The following is a 9,468-nucleotide window of genomic DNA, read 5'->3' as shown; positions in this document are numbered from 1 at the left end:
TGTACCTACTGTTGGCGCAGACATTATGACAGACTTTCTGGGGACACAGCTTGTCTGCAGCAGCAGCCAGGTTAGTTCCTTAGCTTTGGTCATGTACGTTCTCTGGGAGCTCCTTGTGCCCTCCTCACAGCCTTCAGCAGTTGAATGCAAGTGGTCACATTGTGACTTGACCATCACACTGTCTTGTACCTCCAGTTATCAAGTGTGTGGGTGTTCCTTGATTCTGCCCTTATCACACTTTACCAGTAGCCAGTAATATCTTTACACACTGTAAGATTGGCAGGTTTTTTGGAGCCTCAGGACTAGCCATATGTTCCCCTTGTCCCTGCCCCCACTTTCACATTAGGGCCTTAACTATTTTTCTTGTTTTATGCAGAACCAAATTCTGAGTATTCGTATGTGCTCACTTTTTCTATAGAATAATAATTATTGTAATTAAATGATTAGAATAATTAATGACTATAATTAAATAATTAGAATTATTATTAATTATTCTAATTATAGAATAATTATTCTATTGATGGCATCACTCTGTCAAAGGATTATTAAAATTAGAGGGCCTTGCCAAAATTATGTATGGCTGTAGTTTGACTGTGAATCGACCAAATTTTAAAGCTAAAATGTTCTCACAGAAAAAGAAATAGATCCAAAAGTAAGTCAGGTTGCCCTGCTTTTCACTTGGCCTGTCCTGCTGATACAGTTTTATTTCTCTAACAGATATGACCTTGGCTTCATTTTTTGGAAAATCCTCTAGAACACATCTGGAGGGAATGGGATCCCTTGAGTCTCAGATATAATGCAATTTCTGACGTTGGGCTCCCTGGGGAAAATAAGATTTTCTAAGGAATGTGAGAAAACATCTGGGTCCTAGATGTTGGTGGTGAGAGCAAAAGGAAGGGAGTAGTATTTTAAATCATATTTTAGAAGGCTTAAGGAAGCATGGGACAGAATAAATATGGAGAAATATACACTTAACTATGTCCGGTGTTACACAGAAGAGGAGCAGAAGTAGCGTTTTCATTGTTCAGGCGAAGTCTGTGATGAAACTCTCTTAGTGGTTTGGCCGAGTTACAGCCCCTGACCCTGTGTTGTTAGAGAGTTGGAGTATTGATTGTGTGGCCTTTCCTCAACCACAGTGCAACAGGTTAGATTTCTGCTTATAAAGTGATATTTTATGCTGCTACCTAAAGGTGAAACCTGCCAGACAAATTACGAAATTCCTGATTCTCTAATCCACCTTATTCTATGTACCTGAGAGTTTTGAAAATATTTAACAGTGCTGCTTCTGTCTTCTAGTGTTTGATCTAAGAGCTCCCAGGAGTATGAAAGGAAGATTTTAACTATCTCACCTCACTTACAGTTCTCAGGCTTAAAATATTTCCAGCAGCTCACTAAATGCCTTGGGCATTGTTTGGACAAGTTATGTATCTCACTCCTGTTGTTGGGGTGGGAATGAGGGTGAACTGTTTTACTTCCAGCAAGGGATGAGCAGACAAGTTTTTACTGACCTAGAAACAGACTAGACTTTGAGTTGGAGGAAAGAGGGTAGGATAGTTCTTAGAGTGACATCAGCTTCATATCAGTATGGCCCCCTCCTTGATAAATTGTTTTACTAATTTTCTGAAGATTGGATGAAAATCAGTTTTGATCTATGAACTGTTTAATAAATATTATTATACTTGTAGGGATACTTTTTAGAAAAAGGAATATTAATTTATGTGTTAGAATAATGATACTAGTATTACCACTTAGGCCGTAGCATTTACTGTTTAGGAAACATTTTTACATATATCTTACTTAATCATCACAGCAACCCCTTTAAGGTAGGAAATAATTATTCGTCTATTAATGGTGACAAAATAGGTTCAGATTGTTCAAGTTACTCACCTAGATCACACAGCAATACCATAAAGACTTTGCTAGATGAAAAAGACATGGTCCTAACCTCAAAGATCTTGAGTGGGGGAGGGAGTCCTACAGAATGAGTAGCTGTGTTCTAAATAATGAACCTCTGATGCCTATCAAAGGGGCCTTTTTATAGACTCAAATATTTGGGTTCTCAAGACCTGAATAGGTCACATTTGTCACCAGTTCACTCAAAAGCATATAGGATACACAAAACAGTTTGCCAACCCAGCATCATCAAGTGTTCCTCTTGCATGGGAGTGAGTAGTCCTCATGGCAGTTCACACAGTCATCCAAGAATTATTCTCTGCACACACAAACAAATGATAACTCAGGTGCAAGAGGTCAGACAGGAAGTGCAAGAGCTACCCTGGCTTAGAAGCCTCATGTACGACAGGAGCCACTATCTCTCTTAATAACTCAGTAGACATGGCTTCTAGGTCACTGTAAGAGACGTGCCCAGTTATAAGAGTCACTGCTTTCAGAGAACCACAAAGCTGTATCTTCCCACCAGGTGGTTATAGTTTTCACCCAGTCTAGGTATAAATTGCCAATCAGAGGTAATTTTTAGCATAAACAATCTTTAGAGCAGAAGGAGTTTTGTTAATCCTTTGTCCACAGATGTTTTAGAAGTATGAGGTGGCACATCTAGCTGGCTTCACAAAGGAGGTAACCTTTGAGCTGGGCCTTGAAGAATGGCTAAACTTTGAAAACAGAAAAACAGGACAGAAGTAATGAGGTTCTAAAGCACTGGGAGTGTTTGAGGAACAGCAAGTAAGCCATCGTGGCCGGAGTAAGGTCAATATTTAGGAGAGAATGGTGATATAAAGCCAGGAAAGCTAGTGTTGGAGTGCCCTGAACATGAAGCTACAGAGTTTTAATTTCATAGGCTGTGGATAGTCTTTAAAGATTTTTAAGGCATGACCCGTCAAATCTTTGCATTAGGAGGATTAAGCCCACTGCTTTGTGTAGACTGGATTGGAAAAGTGGAGAGTATAATGTCCCAGAAGCCAAGTCAAGAGAATTTTTCAGTGAGACAGGTAAGATGAGGAATTATAGACAGGCTTTGGATTTGGGGTTTAGGAAGTCTTTTCAATAGTCTAATATTAAGACAAAAATTAAATTTGTAGGTAAAGAGTGAGGGAAATGGTGAGGTATAGACAGAGAAGGCAAAGTTTATTGGAAACTTGAAAGAAAAGTGGTAATACAGAAGGCTAAATTAGAAGGACAGATTTTCTTTTAATAAAGGCAATTTTTTCACATGTATAAGTAGAGGAAGAGTCTAAGATACAAAACGTATCACAATTAGATATTCGATGGTGAAAGATTGCAGTGCCAGTTGAAGATCCATGTTTAGGTGTGCTGATGGAGTGATTAAGCTCAGAAGAGAAAGTGAGATGGAAAGTTGAGAGGGTTTGTGTCAGAAGCTCTCAATCCACTAAATGGGTGAAAGAGATCAAAATCTTGGAGAAAAGGAAGAGTTAAATCTATCAGGGGCCTGGAAGATGGTGGGAAAAGTTCGGAACAGATGGGGTGGGAAATGTGGGAAGGTTAACACATTTTTAGTGGAACTAGTAAGGACAATATATGACTTTCACTTGAAGCATTCAACCAATGAGAGAAAGGAGAGAGTTAGGTATTGAGTGCTTTTTGTTCAGTCAAAAAAAACCCATTTATGGTGGCCTATGCTATACTACACAGAGGTACTTTACCTGAATACCTTATCTCTCATTTTCATTCCTGCATATCAATTGTTATCATTTTATAACTGTAGAAATGGAGACTTAAGGCGGTTATCTAAGGTCAAGAAGTAAAACCCAGGTCTTTCTGGCTCTAAAGATCACATTCTTTCCACCACAGTAATGTCTTCCAAGTACTGGGTAACCAACTGGTTTGAGGTGGCTATCATACAATCACTTTGGGAGCTTTTTAAAAATCTGGTTCCCAGACACTTCCTCTGGATGAGGGGTCAGCAAACAGTTTCTATAAAGGGCCAATAGTAAATATTTTAGACTTCATGGGCCACATGTAATCTCTGTTGCACATTATTCTTTGTATTTTTTTTTACAACCCATCAAAGATGTAAAAACCATTTTTAGCTTGCCAGCCATACAAAAATAGACTTGGCTGGATTTGGCCTGCGGGCTGTAGTTTGCCACCCCATGCTCTGGGGAATTTGATTTAGCCAGTCTGGATTAGGACCTGGGAAAATGAGAATTTTTTAAAAGTTGCCCAGGACTTCCACTTGTAGCCATAATAGAGTAAAGGGCAGACTTAACTGGAAAACAGGACAAAATAAGTGAAGGGGCTGTTTTTCAGACATTGGACAACAGGTAGCACAGGACTGTGAACCAGAGAGAAGGAAAACAAAAGAGTTGAGCCCTACACTCATGCCGGGATTCTGCCTGGAGGCATTTTTCTGGAAGGAAGGGCAACCCAAACAGGGACCAGCTGCCTTGCAGAACTGAGGAGACAGATTGGAGTTTGAGGGAGCCTGAGACAGCTGGGAGTTGCAGGGCAAAGTTCTGGAGAGCAGGAAGCTACACAAAAATAACTCCAGAAATCTGCATGTGGGTCCCCTGACGTCTTTGCTGAGTACCAGGCAGGGCATAGAATGACTGGAGAGGCAGAAGAACAAGTCTCGCAGGATGGAGAGAGAGAGAAGTTTTGACCAGTCAGAGTAGAGTCCTGGGTCATCACACAGGGCATTCACGGAAGACCCCAGACGTGTTACACTTTAGTAATGAGATACACTGTCTTTCAAGTGAAGCCTACTCTAGATCTACCCTGGCAAACTTTAAAAACAGGTCTTGAAGAGGTAAACTGATAAACACACAATTGTGTGCCAAAATAAAGCCCAACACTCATTAAAGGAAGGTAACAATAACCAAAAACTAAACAAAGTAACATTCACAGTTGTCCTGCATTCAAATAAATTAGATGTGAGAGATCCAGTCCTGATGGCCTAGTGGTTAAAGTTGGGCACTCACTGCATCGGGTCTGGGTTCGTTTCCCAGTCACAGAACCACACTTACCCATCTGTCAGTTGCCATGCTGTGGAAGCTGCTCACGTAGAAGGAGTAGAAGGACTTACAACTAGGACATACAACCATGCACTGGGGCTCTGGGGAGGGAAACAAAAAAAAGAGGAAGATTGGCAACAGGTGTGAGCTCAGGGTGAATCTTTCCCTGCAACAGCAACAAAAAATCATTAGACATGAGAAGAAGAAGGAAAATATGACTAATAACCAGAGACTAAAATCAATCAATAGAAACTAACTCAGAAATGACGGAGATGATAAACCCACCAGACAAGGACATTAAAACAGCTATTATAATAAATATGTAGAGATAAAAAGGAGACGAATATATTAGGAGAGAAGTAGAAGAGATTTAAAAAATAAATGGAATTTCTAGAGATGAAAAATACAATACTGAAATGAAAAATTCACTGGATGGGATTAACATCAGATTAGACATTGCAGAAGAAAAGTGCAGTGAACTGGAAGATAGAGTAGTAGAAACTATCAAAAACTGAAGCATAGAAAGAAAGTTGAAAAAAATGGAGAGCTTCAGTGACCTGTAGGATAATAGCAAGTATAATTGAGAGTCTCAAGAAAAAGGAGGATGTGGAGAGGAAAAAAGAATTTTGAAGAAATAATGCCAAAAATTTTCAAATTTGATGGAAACTATACACTCAGATCTACAAAGCCAAACTAACCCTAAGTATGATAAATAAAACACACATATATCATAATTAAATTGGTAAAAACCGTGGTAGGAGAAAATCTTAGTAGCCAGAGGAAGAACACACATTACAGATGAAGAAACATAAGAAGGACAGCAAACTTCATCTGAAACTATACAAGCCAAAAGAATGGAATGACATTTAAATGCTGAAGGAGAAAGGTGTCAGCCTAAAATTCCATATCCATTGAACGTATCATTAAAACATAAAGGCAAAATAAAAGATTCTTCAGACAAACGCAATCTGAGATAATTGGTTGCTAGTGTACTTGCACAACAAGAAATGTTAAAAGAAGTTCCTCAGGCAAAAGGAAAATAAAAACGGATGGGGCCAGCCCCGTGGCCAAGTGTTTGAGTTCACCTGACCTGCTTCAGCGGCCCAGGGTTTCACCAGTTTGGATCCTGGGTGTGGACATGGTGCTGTTCATCAAGCCATGCTGAGGCAGCGTCCCGCGTGTCACACCTAGAAGGACCCACAGCTAAAAATGCACAACTATGTACCAGGGGACTTTGGGGAGAAAAAGGAAGAATAAAATCTTTAAAAAAAAAAAAAAACAGATGGAAACTTGCATCTACACAAATATATGAGAAGCACCAAAAATGATAAATATGAAGGCAAATACAAAAGACTTCTTTCTCATTTTTAAATTTCTTTAATAGATAATTTACTGTTTAAAAATGTACTGTGTGGTTTATAACATCTAGAATTAAATGTATGACAGCAATCTTGCAAAGAACAGTAGGGGGAAATGGAAATATATGCTTGAAATGTTTTTATCAATGACTTGAAGTGGTATAGCATTTGAAGGTGAACTGTGAAAAGTTAAAAACACCTATTTGTAAACCTGAGAGCAATCACTTTAAAAAACAACAAAAAAAATCTCAATCCAAATGAAGGCAGGATAATAGAGAAGCCTGGGGTTGGAGGGGTTGCCATGGTAATGCTAATTCCCACCTTCACCCACAACAGGCGTTTGTTGTGGAGTATCTACTCTGTTCCAGGACTCCCAGAACAAAGAAGAGGTGGGCAAATAGATAAATAGCAAAATGGTAGATTTAGACCCCATCATATTACTAATTATATTAAATGGAATGGTCTAAACACTCCAATTAAAAGACCAGATTGTCAGACTGGATTGATAAAACCAGACACAGCTATATGCTAAACCCACTTTAAGTATAAAGACCTACATAGATAGGTTAAAAGTAAAATGATGGGGCGGGGGCCGGTCCGGTGGTGCGGTGGTTAAGTGCGCACCTTCCGCCTCGGCGGCCCAGGTTTCGCTGGTTCGGATCCCCTGTGCAGACATGGCACCGCTTGGCAGACCATGCTGTGGTAGGCGTCCCACATATCAAGTAGAGGAAGATGGGCACAGATGTTAGCTCAGGGCCAGCTTCCTCAGCAAAAAGAGGAGGATTGGCAGTAGTTAGCTCAGGGCTAATCTTCCTCAAAAAAATGAAATAGATATAGATAAAAAAAAAAAGTAAAATGATGGGGAAAAAAGCTCATGCTGTGCGAACACTATGCATAAGAAGCTGAGGTGGCTATGTTTAATATCAGGCAAAGGAGACTTGATAATGAGGAATGTTACTATGGATAAAGAGGGAAATTTTATAATCATGAAAGGGTAAATTTACCAAGAGAGAATCTTAAATGTATATGCACCCAATAACAGAACTTAAAAATACGTGAAATAAAAAACTTTTTGGGAGATCCTGATGTGCGTTATACCATTCCTTGTCATTCTGAATGTTGCGTACCTAGGTTCTTGTTAAAATGCAGATTTGGGTCTGAAACGAACTCTGACATTCTGCATTTTTAACAAACTTCCAGGTGCCCACATTTTGAGTAACAAGATATCCTACACCACACTGCTTTCCGTGAAATAACAGAAAAGTGCCTGGTATGTATTAGATGTGCAGTAAATAGCAATTGAATCTGACGAAACACTGTAAGGTACATAATTGACTACACAAATGAACAAAAAATGATCTTAGGCAGTATGGATCTCACCATCTAGTAGAGGGAGAGAAAAGCATAACTTTAGTACAAGGAGCAATATAAAATTGTTATGGGAGGGAATGCTGGGGTGGGGGGAGTGTTAAGGTGGCAAGGAATCATAGGTAATAAGCATAATATTGAAAGGCTAACCAAGCTCTAGGCTAGACACAAAGGCAAGTGAGTTGTGGCCTAAGAGACAAGGAGGGGCTGAGAGACTGAAATCAGGACATTTGGGAGATGACGTTGTAAGAAGCTAGATGATTGTCTAAGGGGAATTAGTGATAGAAACCTTAGAGGCAGGGAATTTCTTAGTGATTAACTTTCCCGTGTCCTCCAGTACGTAGTTCAACTTGTAAGTCTGTTCTAAGAAAGATATTTTACCTTTGAAGACGATAGTAATCCCTTCAGCTACATACAGAGATCGTGTGTCAACTTACCTAGCACACTCCTTTCTTTTTTGTAATTGTATCCTTCAACTGAATGTTCAATTTGAAGAGTATTGTGAAGAACTCGGTTTAAAAGCCTCATGCCAAAGGTACTTTTCTTTATGCCTTTCAGGAGAGTAGGGAGAAGGCTAATGACATATTACATCACTTAACTGAGACAGGCCCTAGGTTCTTGTCAACAGGTGTTTGAATTTAAGGTCTCTGGACTGTAATCCAAGAGAAATGGGATAGATATGGTTTCTTCCTTGGAAGCCTGAAGCTGGAGGGGTTTCCATGGTAATGCTGACTCCTACCTTCACTTGCTGGTATTGGTTGTGGAGTACCTACTCTGTACCAGAGCCCCCCCAGGTTTGGCCAACTGTATCGCCCCTCTAGTCTTTAAGAAAAATAGTATATTTGAGTCTTTTAGTACCTGCTCTAGGGTGAACAGTTTGAAGAGTACCCCAACGATGCTTGGCCACTTTTCCCAGTGGCCCTAGCCATTCCAGAGATTGCTTTGTCCTTGACACTGTCATTGAGCCTAGATGCCTGTTAGACGCATGGTCACCCACTTCCTTCCACCTACGATAAAATTCCAGGTTCTGGGGGGGCGGAGCAAAATGGCAGGGTGAGCTGACCCGGGATTCTCTCCCCTCCAAAATAAAACAAAAGATTGGAAGAACTGAATTTCAGAGAACAAAAATAATGCCAGCTTGTTAGAGACCTACAATACCAAGAAGGCAGAGATCATAAACTTTGCTTACACCTTCGGAGGCGCTGGAACGGTAGGAGAGAACATCGCTCCCTCCCTTAGAGTCTGCGATCGCTGCGGCGTGGGTCGGGAAGGAGCGGGGGAGGGGCCGCACGACCGGGGGATCATCCAGGACTCCTGCCGCTGATTCAGTGGAGACCCGCTGACGGGGGGAAAGCTTCCGTCTGCGGGGACCCCATAAATCAAGGGCCTTGGGAGACCAGAGAACAGAACCGATCTGAACCCAGACCGGCGCGTGTGAGTAACAGCCCCTCCCCCCCAGCAAAGCCAGTGGGCGCAGCCATCTTGCCCCAAGGCGGAGAGCTCATAACACGCGGCTCTCGACCCCCATCTAGTGGCGACAGGCTGTAACTGCAACTGAATTCTACCACCATGAGAAAATCCGCTCCTCTACCATCCACCAATTTATAAAAGCCCCAGACCAGAAGGAAAACAATAAAAACATAGAATTAAGTCCTGAGGACTTGGAAGTAGGTAAACTATGTGATAATGAATTCAGAGCAGCTATAATCAAAAAACTCAATGAGGTAGAGAGAAAGATAGAGAAACAAGCCGAGTTCTGGAGTTACTTCACAAAAGAGATTGAAATCATAAAGAAGAATAAAACAGAATTACTT

Source organism: Equus quagga, chromosome 20, assembly GCF_021613505.1.
Source record: "Equus quagga isolate Etosha38 chromosome 20, UCLA_HA_Equagga_1.0, whole genome shotgun sequence".
NCBI classification, from domain to species: domain Eukaryota; kingdom Metazoa; phylum Chordata; class Mammalia; order Perissodactyla; family Equidae; genus Equus; species Equus quagga.
The sequence above is the reverse complement of the archived record's forward strand: the minus strand, read 5'-3'. Positions refer to the sequence as shown.